At 42.9% G+C, this 16,327-nt stretch overlaps 1 long non-coding RNA gene across 1 annotated transcript; it reads right to left on the reverse strand.

Moving 5' to 3' along the window:
* Nucleotides 1-1,162: 1,162 nt before the first annotated feature.
* On the reverse strand, nt 1,163-15,680 carry LOC133486583 (uncharacterized). The gene is made up of 3 exons (XR_009791075.1): nt 12,040-15,680; nt 11,742-11,902; nt 1,163-1,936 (listed from the first exon to the last, which is right to left on the reverse strand). It is a non-coding gene; the product is annotated as an uncharacterized LOC133486583 (long non-coding RNA).
* Nucleotides 15,681-16,327: the final 647 nt, after the last annotated feature.

Below are 16,327 nucleotides of genomic sequence, written 5' to 3' on the forward strand. Positions count from 1 at the left end.
GCGTTGCGCGCTCTCACCACATTCGGCACCTTCGCACAATCTAATGAGATTCAGTACAAGGGCAGTTAAAAAAGAAAATCAAATGATTTTGAATGGATACGCTCAGGAGGAGTATTCAATTTGACATTATAATTAGTAGAATCTCTGAAAAACCATTGGGAGCCATAAGACCAGTACAAATAAACCCACTGATAGCTGACCACTGGGAATATTTGTATTGCTTTGGACTGGACACAAAAACAATGAGTTGACTTTTTTTTGGTTTTTGTTTTTCAAAACAAAGGCTAGGTTGAAAAACAACGGCAAATATGACTGCGAATGGCACACTGCAAGTACAGTAGGGTTAGGGTTCACTGTCCAGTTGTGCCTTATATCGGACAGCATTCCATTTTGCCGCCGTTCCTAATGCTGCGGCCAGTCAGCGTACGTGTCAAGTCGCAGCGACATGGTGATAAGAATTCTCTTCGAACAAATGAACATGAGCAAACATGTCCGCAGGGAAACGTGTAAAAGTTCTTCCTTCCACTGTTAATGGACGTCATTTGTCATCCTTTCATCGCCAGTGGCTACCGGTTATCGAGCATTGTCCTTTATTCCCTCCTCTCCTCTCCGCTGCCACGTCCGCCTCGCCGCATCGATCATCCGCACGTATTTCCCAACGGTCAGTGATTTGCATTCCAAGCGAACGTATTTGCAGATTACCAGGCCAAAATACACAATGTTGAAGAAGGTGAGAGAAAACACTCATCAACTTTATGTCACTTTAAGCTCATTTTTGTCAATAAGCCAATTAGCACAGCCAACAAAACTCAGTTGCAGCTCTGCATACCTTTTGGCTTTAACATGAAAGCAGGGATCTCACATCTGAGGGGGATAGGGGTGTTTCTGTGAGATAGTGCTTCGGTATGATCGGCTTTCAGAAAGTGTAGTCCAGCGGCAGGATTCTGGGCGTCGCTCAAAAGGGGCTCTGGATCTTCACCCAGCCTAGGTGATCACATCATGTGTGTCGGTTGTTATGAAAATGTGTTTAGAAACACCGAAAAGCCACCCAACTAACGAATGCAGTTGTAGAGTACATTACGTAATATGTTCCCTTTAAAATGTGGCCTCACAAGTAGAGAGAAACATGAAAACACCCCACACACACACACACACACACACACACACACACACACATCTCAGCGCACCATCTCCACTGCACATCGACGTGTCTGTTCACGCTCTCAACGTGGTCGTACATCACAAAAGTGTGTCCTTTCGCCAGACGTCTTTCCGCCCCTCATCTGCTCCAAGCCAAAATATTCCCCACTCGAGATTGAAGACCATTTGTAAAGCTCAGCCCAAGGAATTGCGATAGGCGACTTTTCCAACAGCAAACTGAAACTGAAAAGGAAGACGGTGTTTGTACGTGTAATTTCTTCGCCTCATTACTTTGCAGTTATGCCATGAAACTTTTAGTGATACCGTGGAACACACTTTTTTTTTTGTGTTTTTTTTTAACAGAAATGACAGAACATGTTCAAATAGAACCGTTTATTTCTCACTGATTTCAGGACATTATAGCAGGACTGTGGCATGATGTGTAAATGAACTGTAGCAAATGCATGCGTGCATAAAAACACGACGTAGAGGGAAGGCAGTTCTTGCGATGGCGCTAGAATGCTTATCGGGGCTCCTCCCTGCGGCGGGCGCGTCTGGAGGTGCATCCGGCGCACCCTCTGGGAATGTCCATTTCATCCAGTTGCTCTTTCATGCCGCTCAACTACTCCCCTAAGCCTTTCTGCATGTTCCTCAAGGTCAATGCAGATATAGGGCGTCAATTGTGAGATGGCAGACTCGAGGAGGAAAAGCAGAAAACGCCAAAGGAGCTCTCGTGTTGCACCTCCCATCATTCGCCGTCTTCTTGTTGACAGCATTGCCTTGACCGTCGCTCGCGCTTTATTAAAAAAACATACATAGAGTACATTTATTGAATGTGACTCTTAACGCACCTCACACCCCCGTCCTGGAGCATCGCTTGCCACTATCACGTGGTTTGAGGTGCGTTGAAAGTGAATTTTATCCCGATAATACGCTCTGAAACGGCTCAGGCCGACAATCTTCAATATTAAACGTGTTCAATATTTTGTGTGGGGATGAATTTATAAAATAATCTGGCGTCAGGGACGGGCAAAACCCGGACAAAACAGCCCAATTATCTTTATGTGTATCAGTCTCAGATAAAAAAATAAAGACGGTTGGAAAAACAAAAAGTATCGCATGCTGTTGTATTTGTCGTATTGCGCGATGATGTGGAAACTTGCTACGGCGCCTTCTTCAGCTCATTCTTCAATGCCGTGCAAGTGACTTCGGTCTAAACTAAGTAGCACTAGCAGGTTTTTTTTTTTTTTTTTTGCATATGACCTGCAAAACAAACAACAGAAGGAGGCGACAACATCTTTTGCTGTGCAACTCGAAGCGGTGAAGGGTTATCGTGTTCAAAAGTTGAAGAGTTGTTGGGTTAACTGAGGACTCGGACGCCAAATGTTGGCCACAGATGGTCTTACACCGTTTTGCTTTTCACTTACATGCAACTGCAATTACTTTTTGGTTTTGTTTTATTTATTCGGAGGTGGGTTTGAGCTTCACAAGAAAACAAATGCATTCCACTTTATATCAGTTTGTGTTCACTTTGAACATTTACTGTGAACGATTATTTACAATGCCATCATAAAAATGTTGGTGTTGCTATTTGAGTTTACAACTTTTTCTCAAGTGTCATGCATTTCCTCATGAGATATTTTATATACTGTACTTTTTACAAACCCCAATTCAAATGAAGTTTGAATGTTAAATTCAGATTAAAACAGCTATAGTGAATTGCAAATCCCTTTCCACCTACTGTATATTTAATGAAATGCACTACAAAGACATGTCAGAAAACCATTATCAGTTAACACAGTTTGTTGCTACATCTACAAATGCAAGTTAAAACTCTACCATGTAACGTGAAAGCCAGATATCAGCAACACCCAGAAACGCTGCCTGCCATGCTTCTCTGGGTCCGAGCTCCACTGAGATGGACTGGCGCAAAGTGGATAAGTGTGCTGTGGTGTCACGCGTCTACATTTCAAATTGTTTTGGGAAATCATAGACGTCGTGTCTGTCTTCCAGGCCAAAGAGGAAAAGGACCCTCTGGATTTTTATCAGCGCAAAGTTCAAAAGCCAGCATCTGTGACAGTATGGGGGGGATTTTCGTGCTCATGGCATGCATAAATTGCGCATGTGTGAAGAACACCATTAATGCTGAAAGGTACATCCAGGTTTTGGGGCAACATATGCTATCAACCAAGCAATGTCGTTTTCAGGGATGTTCCTGATTATTTCAGCAAGACAATGCCAAGTCACATTCTGCATGTGTTACAACAGCGTGGCTTGCTAATAAGAGTGTGAGTACTAGACTGGCCTGCCAGCGGTCCAGACCTGTCTCTCATTGCAAACGTGTGCAGGCGCATTGTGTAGCTCAAAAAAAAAATGACAACAGAGACCCCAGACTGTTGAGCAACCGAACTTGTACATCAAGCAAGAATGAGAAAGAATTCCATCTACAAAGCTTCAAACATCCCGAGGAAAAAAACAAAACAAAACGGAAATGCTGTTGAAGCTTTGCCAGTTCAGCTCCTTTTTCTTGTCTTTTTTTAGAGATTTCAAACATTGAGCTAAATTCCCCTCCGTTCCTCCTCCTGGGCACCGCAGCTAAACGTGTCCTATTACTGTCTCCCGATGTCTAATTCTGCCATCCTAATTCAGTCCCTCTGTCTGTGCAGAAGCAGGAAAGCCTTAGTCATTACCATTCAGACCTCCACTTTAGCTTCCACCATCCCTCATTATATCTGGAGGGGAGTTGGGGCTGCTTTCTGGATAAAGCAACAGACATTTAAAGCTTAGATTACACAGTGTTTATTTATATCTGTTTTAAAACACAGTGGTCATGATGGCCGCACAAGCCATGTTGTAGCATATTTTTTCGTCTGTATTTTAGACCGTCGATTTTGTCTGGATTTAAGTGGTTACACAACAGTCTCACGCAATCTGATGGCATCTGCGCTCGTGGGAATGAAACACAAGCGAGCAATCCCCCCGGCACACATCTGCAGGTGACGTAGCAGACGAGGCGTGTTGTTATGGAGCATGTCTATAAGGAAGTGAAAATCTACTTGAAAGGATGTGTGGAGCCTTGGTTTCTCTAAACAGTTCACCCCTGTAAATCTGGTTTGGCTTTCGACAAAGTAAATAAAAAACTTATTATCTTAAAAATGTATTCTTGGTTCTCGCAAATATTTTTTTCCGGATGGTTTGGCACCTTTTTTTTTCAATTTTTTTTCCCCCTCACAAAATTGTATTTTTCTTGCAATAGTTAAAAATGAAGTTTTTTCTGATACAATTACTTTTGTTCTCTTCATATTTACAGTATTTCCCCCCCCTCATAATGTTATGACTTAATTCTTGTACACGTTTTTTTCATAACTTAAGCGATGTAGTTTTTTAAAAATATCATTTTATTGCTCCAGTAAAATATATTTTTAAATTATTTAGTTTTTTTCTCATAATAAAACGACTTAATTCTCATGTAATTACACATTTTGTCTTTTAAAATGAAAACTTCAGTCTTGTAGTTTTTATGTAGAATGACAACTTTATTCCAATAAATGTACATTTTTATCATTACCACTTTATTGACATAAAATAGTTTTCCCCCTGATAGCAGTACAACATATTAATATAGAAAGATTTTCACATTAAATCAGATGCTTTTCATTCTGTCTTTGTTCTAGTAAAAGAAAGTTTTTCTTTTAAAATGAATACTTTATCTTGGAGATTTCATTCTGACTTTATTATAATTTTTTCCCCCATAATATTACACCTATGGTCTCATAAAATTACAAGGTATTACACTCATTTTATTTATTGTGGTGACTGGACAGCAAGAGATTTTTGTATTTTATTTTATTGCAAAAAGCGAACTAAACCGAATTGTAGTGCTTGGCGGAAGAGGAGCCAATGTTTTAAATTCCAAATTGTATGTTGCTATATTGTTACTTGTTATAATTGACGGTAGACCTCTCTGTGTGTGGGTTGTTGTTGGTGCAGAGGGGGGCAAAGGGAGGTCTCGCGCAGGGCGCCACTCAAGCTAGGCCCGCCACTGTCTCCACGTTACTGTTTGGAAAGGGAATGAGGAGTTTTCAAACGCAAGTCACCTTTTTTTTCGGTCAGTGTGATCATAAAAGGCGCGTGCGAATGTGGCAGCAGGATATATGGCATTTGTGTGACCTGCAGATGTCATCCGACAAGACAGGAAACACGCTGACATGAGCTGCCGTGCCGGATAATTACACCCTGTGTTGTTTTTTTTAAAAAAATTGAAATATATAAAAGAAGAAGAAGAAGGGATGTTAGTGTGGTTTTCGTGCGCTGTGTGGCAAACGAGGGAGGAGAATCCTTAAAAGGAGTCAGCGGTGCCTCAGCGCCGAAACACTTTGACGCCTCCATTTGGAAAACAACTACTGACACCGAGGGAATGGAAATGTGTTTTCATCCATTCTGTACCAAATGGTACCAACCTACACCTGTGATTCTCAAAGTCTAGTACCGGATGTGAAAAAGCACTGAATGAAATGTTCAACCTGTGCATAATGTTACAGTGACTTTTTTCTTTTTTTTTTTTTTAATCCGGTGCAATGCATTAGTTGAGTCCAGCTCAATTGTACTCAACTTTTAGCTACAATACAGCTGCATTTAACGTTTTAGAACAATTTTTGAATTCGACTTATTTATTTATTTATTTAAATAGGAGCCACGTTTGGAAATGTTGGTAAACAGCTCGTTGTCTTCATTGTCCCTTGTCCATACGGTACAATGTTAGTAAATCAAAAGATATCTGCTTGATTTTGTACTTTTGGGAATAAAATGTCAAGGTCAAATTAGATTCCCGATATTGAAGTGCTCCAAAATATGAAGGGAATTCTATGATTTACTATCTAGTGGTGCCTTCAGATACAGATGACCCAATTTACGCTTTTTTTTTTTTTTAAATATGAGCTGTCGGTCAGTGAACTCACCTCAACTCACTTTATAACTAGCAGGAGTGTGGCCACTCCCACTTCGAGTTAACCAATCGTCACGGTGTCACAACCCTTTAAGCAACTGATTTTGAAAACAAACAGCGGAGGATAATATAACAATAATAACATGCGTTATTTCTTTGTTAATAAACACGGACCAAACGAAACTTCTGTCTCAATATTACTGTTACTGTTTAATGTTTTGATCCCACCTCGTGATTTCAAGGTCACACAAACCCGTAACTGTCCTGTGTGCCAACCTTGCCGCCCACATATCTGCCTGGTTGTTATGCCAGCACAAAGCCAGTGACAGCCATTTGTTTTGACTACTAGAACATGCTTAGGGTTAGGGGCACACAAAATCCGATCAACTGCACATACTTGGACAAGAGGCAGTGACAGTATCGATATGTGATGTCAATTAGTGTATTAGTGTGAGAGCTATTGATATTTTCTACCCCGCCGGGGGTACACAGTGTATGTATCTGTTAGCTTTTTATTCAGACAGTAAAAAAAAAAAAAAAAAAAAAGAATAGCTCACGATGGCTTTAAAAGGTGTTTAGTGTGGTGGGATTTCGGAAACGGAAAAATAATTACCTGAGAAGAAGAGTTTGTGTGGCTATGTGCGGCCTAACCCACTTGTTCATGTCGTCAAAACAAATGAATCGCACAAGCTTTGTGTTGCCAAAACAACCAGGCGGTGACGCGGTTCAAGGGTCAAGGTTGGCACACAGGGCAGTCACGTGTCTATGTGACCTTGGAACCACGAGGTTGGAACTAAACTGGTATGAAGACATAATTAAGGGAAAATATAGTGTACAGTATAGAATATAGCGGTGCCTTGAGATACGAGATGAGTTTGTTCCCTGACTGTGTTCGCAGCTCAAATCATCTTTACCTATTCAAAGGGATGGCAATGAATCCGTTCCAGCCTCCCCCCAAAAAGCAGCAATTTATTTATGATGACATAATTGAACAAAAGCTAAAGAAGTAAACATTTTCTGCCATATTTTTGGCTTCATTTCAATGGACATTGTAGCGCTCCTCCTCGGGTGTGCGCCTTGGCTAAACTTAGCTCCTCCCTGTCATATAAGCATCATTTCAACTTGCTTCTAGTTGCTACTTTCCTATAGCCACAACTTTGGCGTCTTGTGGCATATTAGCGTTATAGAGCCCCAAAAATTCCGCAAACAGCTGACATAAAAACCTAAATAAGTGAATTGGTGAATAGCGAAAAAGCAAAAAAGTTCACTGCATGTCGATTATAGCACTATCGCTGTATTGTGATTATTCCAGGATTTGCGAAATATCTCAAATAATTTCAATGTTGAGCCATTAACATCAGCGAAAATAAAAAAATGAAAAAAAAAACCATCATCAAAACATTTCCCAAATCAGCGGCAGTCTTGAATCTGGGGCTTTTTTTTTTTTTCCCGTGCTGAGAACGAGTCATCGTTAAAACCTTTTCAAAATGTGCAAGCATCACACGGCTCATGATGGAATGACACACTTGTCTTTAAAAGCACATGTCAGAGGGAACCTTGACTGTAAATAAACTGGAAGTGGATTGCATAATAACACTAAAAGACACACATCACAGTCAGGTCCATTTGAGTCGAGAAATGTGAACAAATGTTCTTTTCACATTCGATTAGTCAAAGTGCACAAAATGAACGCGTCTCCATTTTGCGCCGAGTGTGCAGATACGCTCGGCATCCCGGCCGTCATATGCCGACCTGTCCATCAAATACGTGGTCACCATGGAAACAACCCAGTTCCAAGCTGGCGCACGGCAGATGCGGCGATATAATGGAGGAGCAGACGGAGCCCGCTCTGCCTGGGGAGGAGATGTTCTTAAAGGGCCGGCGTGCAGACTTTCGTCTTTTCCAGTTTCAGGGGAACGACACGAGGAAGGGCAGCAAAAGTGCAATGCCGGCTGACACGTATTGTTTTGTTTTTTTCAAATCATGTCGTCATATTGTCAAGTCACTACTGCGGTTGTATAAACAGATTTAGAGATGGAAGCTTATCTCACGGTATCATTGGCAGATTCTATTAGGGGGGTAACAAGCAGATTACAGCCAGAAAATGAGGGATGAAGATCAACGAGAGAACAAGAGTCAGCCATTGTGAGGATGCCGTGGAATGATAAGCGGGATGTCTGTGAGGAATTACAGAACCACACGGACGTCTCATTGGAAAGCAAACGATAGCCTGAAACTTGGGAGCGATGACGTGAGAAAGAGGTAGCGTAGGCACTAACAAAAGGTTGGATGGCATTGGGGGGAGGGGGCACTTTTGGGAAAGCGGGGTTGCCATCTCCCGGGAAACAACACCTACTTACACCCGCTGTGTGAAGGCACTCGCCCCTCCGCCGGAACCGACCCTGCGTCAGCGATCTTCTGCAGCCGTATAAGATGTGCTGGAGGGAGGCACGGACTGATCAAAGCTCATTGGTGGAGGTTTTGGTGACTGGGTAGGGTTGTCGTAAGTTGACCAGAAAAGGAAACTCAGTTGAGCTTGAAGCATTTTCCACAGCTGGCGGCTCAGCTTACAACATCCTCCCATGTTGACCGTCTTCCTTGCGCAACAGCTTTCACTCTACATTCTTCCTGCTCCATCCTGGTGATCTCAGAGACAACCAGCTCCTTCTTCTCCTTCTTGGTTGCTTTAGACCATATGAAAGGTGGGTCAACCCAACCAAAGTCTGCCCGCCCTGTTTGGACTCTGCCCACCGTCTCCTGGTGCTGCATCCCGCTCCCCTTCTTCTGCACTTCCTCTTCCGCCCTCCATTTCCGTCCAGCTGCCACTTTGACCCGCGTATCACTTACCGCGCTGTCGGCGGAGTCTCTTTACTCCATCACCAGCCTAGCCTTCTCCCGCTGGAAGCCAGGAGTGATGGATTTCAGGGGGAGATGGAACAAATTCCACCTGAACAGGCTCGTCGCCGAAAAGCTCTGTGGGAGACTTAGCTGTTCACAGATGAATGAGTGGGCTCCGGCATCCATCTTGCACACGAACGGCTGATAGGCTAACTTTGCGCAGCTTCAGAGGCCACATTATCCTTAGGTACGAAGTGAATTCGGAATTGTGTGACATCTCTTGTTAGTTTGTGCATGGCAGAGGGCTTTCTTTTTGAAACAAGGGTGGCAAAACCCCACAGAAAGCCAAAGAAAAAGCCTTGAGTTACTTCTACATATGCTGTTGAAACTCGTAGGTTTGTGCGACTCAGTCGGCAGAAGGTTCAAGTACATTTTGGTTGAATTCTGAAATGTACAACATTCGAGGCATTATCGTGTGGCGATCCAGATAAAGCCAACAACAGCAAACCCGACTAGACTGAATCTCTTTGGAGCGGCTATTCTGACTGATGTTGGGTGGGTCTGCGAGTCTTCCCATGAACACTTGAGGAAACTGTTTCATTTGGAGAGGAAAACCGATTCATTAGTATACAAAATAACATTGAGGAAGCAGCAGATTGTGTCTGCACACTAAACTGCTCATAAACGGCTTGGGGACGGCGATGTAACCTCCTGCGGTTTTTGCTTTGTGTGGCCCGGGATGGCTCCATCCAGTCGCACGATGGAGGAGCCGCTAAAGAGCAGACCAGGTCAAAATCCACAGCTGTGAGCTTGATTAAATCCATATTTTCCTGCACATTGTTTCTGATCCTTTGTGAGCTCAACCGCGATGCCGTGCATTCTAATAAGTTCGACTGTCAAATTGTCTACACTGCTAACAGGAAGAGATATACTATATTTGATCTGGCCAAAAGCTAAGATAGAGAGGAGTAATTGGTTTATTATTTTTTTATTTTTTTTTCTACTGAGCACTGGTGCTCATATATAGTTTTGCACTTTTTTTTAAAAAAAATGATGAAATTATTTTGAAGACCTCCAAGCTATGGGTCACGGACCCCTGGAGGTCCCAGGAAACCCAGTTTGAAAACCCCTGGTCAAACAAGTATAAAGAGACCAGTGTATAATACAACAAAAATAAAGTAAGATTCTTAATATCCTTTGAAGGCTGGAAGGAACAGGATGCTGTCGCTACGGCGCAAAAATGTGTATCGACATTAGCATTTTCTCGGTCAAATCCATTTCTGTATGGAATACATATTTGTATCGCTCCTGCTGTACTGAACAGCTATATATGTTTTCCTGTGTCGCAATCATTTCCTTTTGCTGTTCACTGGTTATCATCACACATTTCCTCTGCCATCATTGTTATCCTGGTGGCATCACAAACGCACTCGCACTCGCACGCACGCCACACAAATAAATAAATGGACAAAAATAAACAAGTCGATGCGAATGAGCCCATTATGTCGACTCGGACCATTTCAAAATCAGTCACGAGTGCGCAATCAGGACAAACAGATGGCGAGTAATGGCCGAGATAAGGCCTGAAAGACTCGTGCGCATCGGCATCACCGTGGAAACCGTCACACTCTCGAGGGTTACTAATGGCCGCCAATTAGTCGGGGGACAAAACAAAGCGGGCCCGGTGTGAGAAATGGCCGGATGTTCCGATATGGTTTTGTGTGCGTCACCACGAGGCTTCGACGGTGCGCGCAGGTCAAGCGCGCAGGTGGACGTGATGAGGGCTGGGCTGCTGCTTGAGGATGATTGCCCGGATCGTAACGACGACGTTCGGGTCGATTGCCACGAAAAAGGTAAAGACGTTTACACACACACACACATTCGTACATTCATCGAGTCATTTGATTGGTTACGTAGGATTCACAAGATACAATGTATGCTATGCTATTCATTTTGGTAAATTTGTCAATGTTTTTTTTTTTTCAACTTTGCACAATTATCTTGATAGCCACAGATTTGGATCCATTTTAAAAGTGAGGTGGTTGCAAACGTACCGCTGAGTCTTCGACAAAATGACTTTTGTTCAAATCATTGCAAATTGTTCAAATTTGGCCCTGAAAAACAACAACAACAACAACATTTATATACAACGTTGCTGTTGTTGTTTTTTGAAAAGTCATTGTAGACCTACTGAACGAAGAAAGTAGCGAGTGGTGGAAGCACATAACCTCCCATATTTCCTGTGTCGTGATTGAGTTCTCCCAGCCGGTGCCTTCGCTACATTCTTGCCAACCACTACAAAAGCGACAGTGTAATGAAAAGTGTTTGAGTGACAAGCACCTGGAAAGGGACGATAAATGCTCGAGTCAGCGGTTCAACAAAGGCGAACCGTGAACCAAAGAGAGCGGTTAACTCCAGATGACCTTTGATATTATGTCTCAACATCGTCGGCAGCTAATTCTGTTGCTATCGGAAAACAGCACAGACCATGTTTCATTATTGTGCGACCGATTTGCGGTCAGCTTTGTGATTTGTTTTTGTGGTTTGCCCATTTGTCATTAGGAGCTTTGCCAACACTTATGTGCAAAGGCAGTTATGCATTCATCACTGGTTGTTTGTCAGCACAGCGAGGAAAACTGCTACTGTACTAATCTACTGGGGGGGGGGGAAAAAAGTACATTTTTTGGTGCAGCTCCAGACACAGATGTCGTGTTTCCCCCACGTTTGCTAATCGTTGTCACTGAGATGTGTACGTACAAACAAAAATCAAATCAAATCAAATCAAATCAAAAACAAGGCCAGAAATAGCCATACTCACTTATGTGATGTCCACAAGCAAAAGCAGGTGCAACGGTCAGCCGGAGTTCTAAACGTGCAGAGCAGATACCATATGCTGAAGCAAACCACAGCAGGTCGTTCAGTGGTGGAGCATATTCGTTCGTGTGACATTTGGAGGGGAAAGAGCTAGAAATGCTACTGCTAGAAGAACAAACAAACAAATGCTCACGTTAGCTGACCCTTTTGCTATTACTTAGCTCTGAATAATGCTCTATGATATTCCGTAGTCTCCACATATCTGCAATGCTCTGTTTTGTCATTGGCTAGTAGGCTCGTACCTACTCAGCTCGCCACATGCTAACATTAGCATGCCCCGTTGCCATGCCTGAGCTCCGGACACTGCAGGATTATACTCCAAAGTCTCCTCTTTGCTGCAGCGCTCCGTTTCCTCGCTCCCCAGTACCTACTCACCTCGCCACACGCTAACGTTAGTTTGCACCGTTGTAGCTTAGCTTGGGACGCTGCTGTATTATTCTCCACTTGGCTGCGTTGCTCTGTTTCCTTGTTGCCCAGTCGACTCACTCCAAAAGTACTTTAGGATACACTGTTGGGAAATGACTTGGTCAAAAACTCATTTTGTAATAGGCAGTCATTCACAAGAGCCAAAAAAGATGCAAAACTGCGACGCATCACACAAGGCCACAGCAGGTGGTTTTGTGTGCACATGAAGCATCGCAAAACGAAGCATTACTCGAACTGAAGTGTTATGACGTTTCATCGCGCCATCACTAATATCCATGAAAAACCACCGCCAAAGTCACAATGGAGCAAAAGATTGTTTCTCATTACAAACTCAAGTGCAGGTGGACTTTCCACTTGGGTCTTTCGGTTCACAGGCGGGGGCTTAAATCTCTTTTGCGCGCCAATTTATCGTTGACGGGCGGCAGTAATTGCAGCGTGCTGCAGCCCGCGCCTGATGGAGCGCAAACGACTGAATAAATCGAAATAGCGCACTCATTTGAGCGTTTGACATTTACTGATGAGGCAATTAAGGGGAGCGACTAACAAACACACCAACTACAATAGCACAAACTGCGGCGGCGGCCTCTCCGTCTCACACCAAACGGATGTGCTTGTGTCATGTCCACAAGGGCGGGTTGAGAAATTTTTATTTGATGAAACATACGCAGAGTCACAAATACAACATTGGAACTTGCAATCACTTTCAGACTAACACCAATTTAAAAAACAAACAAAAAAAACAAGATAAGGATTCAAATCAACATCTCAGCCTGAACAAAAAAAAAAAAAAAGAAGATAAGGATTCAAATCAACATCTCAGCCTGAGGTAAAAGGAAGAAAAACGTTTTAAGAGAGGATTTGAAAACAGGAAATGAATCGGCCGTCCAAGGTGCAGAGGGCGCTCATGCCACAACTTCGGGGCAGCAACTGAGAATGGGCGCTCCCCACGAAGTTTTCTCTTTGATTGAGAGACAGCTAGCAAACAGCCATCTGGCGACCTGAGGCACAGGGGTCAAACTCAAGGCCCGGGGGCCACATCATTTTTATGTGAAAATCATGTGTGTCAACTTCAATAATTATTGCTAAAATCTGTGCCAAAATGTAATAAATAATAACTTGACATATTGCAAGCATTTTTTTGTTACCACAACCATTTTTACAGTAACTTGATCCATAGCAGAACAAACTCTTAACCTTGACTTCTGATTTCAAAACTAGTTATCCGTCAAGTTGTTGTGTATGTATAATAATATGATGAGGTGATTAAACATTTACATGGTTTCACAGACGTAACCTCCCTCTAAGGGAAGCTGTAACTACGATGAGTTGCGACAATAACGACTTTGACACTCCTGGTTGAACGCGGTGGGGTCTAAGGTCAGACAAGTAGCGTGTGGCGAGACTATGAAGGGATTTAAAAACAAACTGAGTCCAAGGTTGAAACGCAACAACGAGAGAGGAAACAGGATCATTATCAATATACAACACCATTAAACCGCATACGCTCCTTGAACTCTCAGTGGCCTTTGCACAATGGTCATCGCACCGGACTATTGCGATATTAGCCATTCGAACTGAGGACTCTGCATCTTTTTGCACAATTGTTGTTTGTTGTTGTTTTTTGTCAATGTCTTTATGTCTCCAAAGTGTTCTGTCAATTGACCGTCTGTTGTCGTACTCGAGCGGCTCCAACTACCGGAGACAAATTCCTTGTGTGTTTTGGACATACTTGGCAAATAAAGATGATTCTGATTCTGATATACATTTCTGCAAGTGTGTACCTTTTCAAATGACCACTTGTACAACATTCCTCGGTAATCACAACGTCCCATCCCGGCTAACGTAGGCATGAGCCGGTCGCCAGCCGATCGAGGAGCATACGTTACGTTTATAATGCGGCATAGAAGTCAGCTTCAACGATAAAACTAGCCGCTGTACTCGAATGACATCGACTCCATTCAAACCAATGACATGCCTTCATTAAATAATAATAATGTTGAGATCTCAAATGAACAAATACAAAATGTGGACGTGAGTTCAATAAAACGGCCTGTGCTGTGCGTGCAACCAAATCTACAATGTGGCGGTAGAAGCTTCAGACGGCGGAAAGAACGACTTCGGAGCTAACAAGTCATCGCAGCTTGAAGTCACTGAGGGAAAAACTGTGCTTGATCTTCATCAAAGTTGCGCAGACTCCAATTTGCGTACTTGTCAGCAATGTATCGCTGCTCTAAAGCCGAAGGTCAAACGACGGCGAACATCGGAGCTCAACGAGCCACTGCCTGGTTTCACGTGATAATGGCAAGGTCGAGCGATCGACATTTGCTTCGCGGCGCTTCATTATAGCGCTGACATCTATGGCATCACTTCATTAGTCGTGTGAATTAAGCTTGCTATTGTCAGTATCATAGCGTCATTGGTTCTCTCGAAATGTTCTTACATTTGTGAAGTTTAGAGGACAGGATCCAACAGATCTGAAGGGCGTGGAAGTAGTTTTCACATTGTCATTCTTTCCATACTTCTCACCACGATATGTGCAGTACCTTTTCATTATCAGTGTATTCACTTGTGAAGGTATTCCATGGTACAAATATACATTTTTAAAATAATTTCCTGCGTGCGCCTTCTTTGATTTGCCGCTCCCGTCGTCTCTCCCTTTAGATTCATTGCAGTGTGGGGCAGCGCATACCCAAATTGCATCGTGAGCAACATAGTCAATGCATTTTTTCTTTTCTTTTTTTTTAAACCGGGGTGCTGGCACAAATCATTAACCGTGCTAATAAAAGAAAAATCGCTTGCTCCACTCGAGTCGCGCATGCGAATCAATAAGTCAATCAATGGATTGTTGGGAATCCTCTCAATTGTGTGGAATTGATGGAGCCCATCCTTCGGTGCTCGCTTTCACTCTCAACTTGTTTGAAGCCAACGCCATTTCAGATATGCAGTTATGTTCATTTCATGATTCATTATTTGAAATATAGCATTCAAAAAGAGAGGTCTTAACAATGTGTAAAAAGGCACATTCGTTTACGTTTTAATCTCAATTGGATTACCCTCCATTCAAATACAATTCATTTTATTATTGGTAAAAAATATTAAAATGGTTTAAAATGTGTTATTTTTTTCCCCCAGAGTTGCTCAAGGGAATGTAGTCAAGTGTTCATAACTGACTGACTTTTTTTTTCTTACATAGTTTATCAGATTGACTTTTTTGTGTGTGCCCATTGTAGTTCAAAGGAAAACAGGAACTAAAAAAAAAAATGCACGGAAAAGAAAGCACAGTCATTTTCCTGGTATGAAGCCTACATCAGTAGTTAACGTCAGTGAATCATCTAGAAAGTACAGCAACACAAGAACGGCGACTCATTTCAAATTGCAAAACCAGAACGCTAAGTTGGTGTTTGACAAGGGGGACGAAGGGAACATCTAAAAAAAGAGACCAGGAAAATGTTTGGAGGTGACAAGTGAGCCGTGAGAAAACAAACAGGCGGCGGGCGGTGGGTCGGGGGAGGTGGGGAGGGGCACCGATGGCGGAGGGGTTACTTCTCGTGTGCGAGCGGACCGAATTGGAGTCAATTCAGAGTTCAATCATGTCTTCCATCTTGTGTGCTGCCAAGCTCTGTTGAAGAAAAAGAGGCTGGGACATTCGGGGCCCTACTATACATTCATGGCCAGATCCTGTCAGACCTGACGGACAACACAGCAACCTTCTTTTGACACACTTAAGACAATTCAAACAGAATATTCAGGGGGATTTAACACAACACCGAAAACACGATCATTTTTGGAGCCTGTGCATATTGTAATTCATCCCGAACAAAACCGAGCTGCATCAGCTGAAATGAGACAAAAGCAACGAACAACAACAACAACAACAACAACAACAACAACAACAACAACGGAGAAGACCGCAGCTGTCCTGTATTGACTTAGTCATTGGAGAGGAATCCGATTTCCGCATTCGACAACACGGCTAAAAGCACTTCCTCCTCGCTCGGAATGCTGAATGGGTTTCTAAGCACCTATTGGAACTTGAAACATCGACAATGTCTTTAACAACAGACGCTGTTTAGGCTTTGTTGATGTTTCGGTCCAGCATTGTAT

The sequence above is a fragment of the Phyllopteryx taeniolatus genome, chromosome 12 (genome assembly GCF_024500385.1).
Source record: "Phyllopteryx taeniolatus isolate TA_2022b chromosome 12, UOR_Ptae_1.2, whole genome shotgun sequence".
In the NCBI taxonomy this organism is placed as follows: Eukaryota; Metazoa; Chordata; class Actinopteri; order Syngnathiformes; family Syngnathidae; genus Phyllopteryx; species Phyllopteryx taeniolatus.